General features: G+C 40.9%; 3 non-coding genes across 3 annotated transcripts; 1 reads left to right on the top strand and 2 right to left on the bottom strand.

Moving 5' to 3' along the window:
• Positions 1-433: 433 nt before the first annotated feature.
• On the bottom strand, positions 434-506 carry trnav-aac. Its single transcript has one exon. It is a non-coding gene; the product is annotated as a tRNA-Val (tRNA).
• A 507-nt stretch (positions 507-1,013) lies between these two features.
• trnav-aac lies at positions 1,014-1,086 on the top strand. Its single transcript has one exon. It is a non-coding gene; the product is annotated as a tRNA-Val (tRNA).
• A 151-nt stretch (positions 1,087-1,237) lies between these two features.
• trnav-cac lies at positions 1,238-1,310 on the bottom strand. Its single transcript has one exon. It is a non-coding gene; the product is annotated as a tRNA-Val (tRNA).
• Positions 1,311-1,718: the final 408 nt, after the last annotated feature.

Raw genomic sequence — 1,718 nt, 5'->3', positions numbered from 1 at the left:
GAGCATCTGCTGGAACATCTGCAGGAACATCTGCAGGAGCATCTGCACAAACATATGCAGGAACATCTGCACAAACATCTGCTGGAACATCTGCAGGAACATCTGCAGGAACATCTGGAGGAGCATCTGCTGGAACATCTGCAGGAACATCTGGAGGAGCATCTGCAGGAACATCTGCAGGAACATCTGCTGGAACATCTGGAGGAGCATCTGCAGGAACATCTGCAGCAACATCTGCTGGAACATCTGCAGGAACCGGGATACTCATCAAGTTCTGGAAGTAGATCAGTTTTTTTTACCACAGCTAAAAGATTTAGAAAAATACCTTTGATCATCACGTTCGTGGAAGAGTCCGAACTTCTTCTGAAAAGTTATTTAATAAATTATGTTTAAAAAAAAAAAAAATCACAAAAAGTTAAACATCAAAACAAAGTGTTTCCGCCCGGTTTCGAACCGGGGACCTTTCGCGTGTTAGGCGAACGTGATAACCACTACACTACGGAAACCGCACATGGGCGTGGAGAGCGCGGTATAAACAGGTGACACAGAACCGGGCAAGCCCTTTTAACATAAAATCGAGTAGTCTGACTATCTGTAGTTACATTCTAGATATCTTAAATTGAGTTTTGACTAGGCACAATTACATTCTGACTAGTCAAAATGTAATTCAAGATATCTTGAATGACGTCACCTGGTTCGTCATTTGACGGGTCAAACATCCGTATTTACAATTCAAGATATCTCGAATGTAATTATGACTAGTCAGAATGTAATTCAAGATATCTTAAATAAGTATTATGACTAGTCAAAATGTAATTCAAGATATCTTAAATAAGTATTATGACTAGTCAAAATGTAATTCAAGATATCTTAAATAACCAATATGTCTACTCAAAACTCAGTTTCAGATATCTGGAATGTAAGCGTGGTGAATCCTATTTTATGTTAAAAGGGCTTGCCCAAGACCGCTGTGAGCCGGTCAGGTCCAGGTCAGTGACGGAGTGCACACGGGAGTTTCCGTAGTGTAGTGGTTATCACGTTCGCCTAACACGCGAAAGGTCCCCGGTTCGAAACCGGGCGGAAACAGATTTTCTTCAGTGAACGCTTTTATTCATAGATATCTGTGGCTTTTATTGATCAAGATTTAATTTTGTAGAGAGAAAAAGAAAACTGTGACGTGTGTCCGAAACCGACTGGAAGACACGATTTTAATAAAACAACCTAAAGTTTAAACACGTGTTTCCGCCCGGTTTCGAACCGGGGACCTTTCGCGTGTGAGGCGAACGTGATAACCACTACACTACGGAAACGTGTCGGCAGCTGTGAGACGTCATCAATAGATCCATGGACAGATCGGACCAGTTCATGGGACATCGGTCCAGGATCTTGTTGGTTCGAGTAACGGTCCAGGACTGGGACACTCGGGTTCATCCTGCAGTACAGGGTCTGGTCTGGTTCAGGAAATGAAGGGAACAAGAAAAACATAATTAGTTTAAGATTTAATTTTGTATAAGATCAAAGCATTATCACAATAATGAGGCTTAAGGTAAATATACAACACAGTGTTATTTTATTAATGAAATAAAAAAAATGAAAGAACCTGTTTACAATCCGAAACAGTTCAATCTGGTCCTCTGGACATTCAAAAAACAAAACAAACAAAATGTAGAAACGTTTCGTCTCTCATCCTGAGGACTTCCTCAGTCTGAGGTGCTGTA

The sequence above is a fragment of the Nematolebias whitei genome, chromosome 14, assembly GCF_014905685.2.
Source record: "Nematolebias whitei isolate Nwh7 chromosome 14, NemWhi1, whole genome shotgun sequence".
Classification (NCBI taxonomy): Eukaryota; Metazoa; Chordata; class Actinopteri; order Cyprinodontiformes; family Rivulidae; genus Nematolebias; species Nematolebias whitei.
Note: the sequence above shows the minus strand (reverse complement) of the source record. Positions and strands in the feature narration are given on the sequence as shown.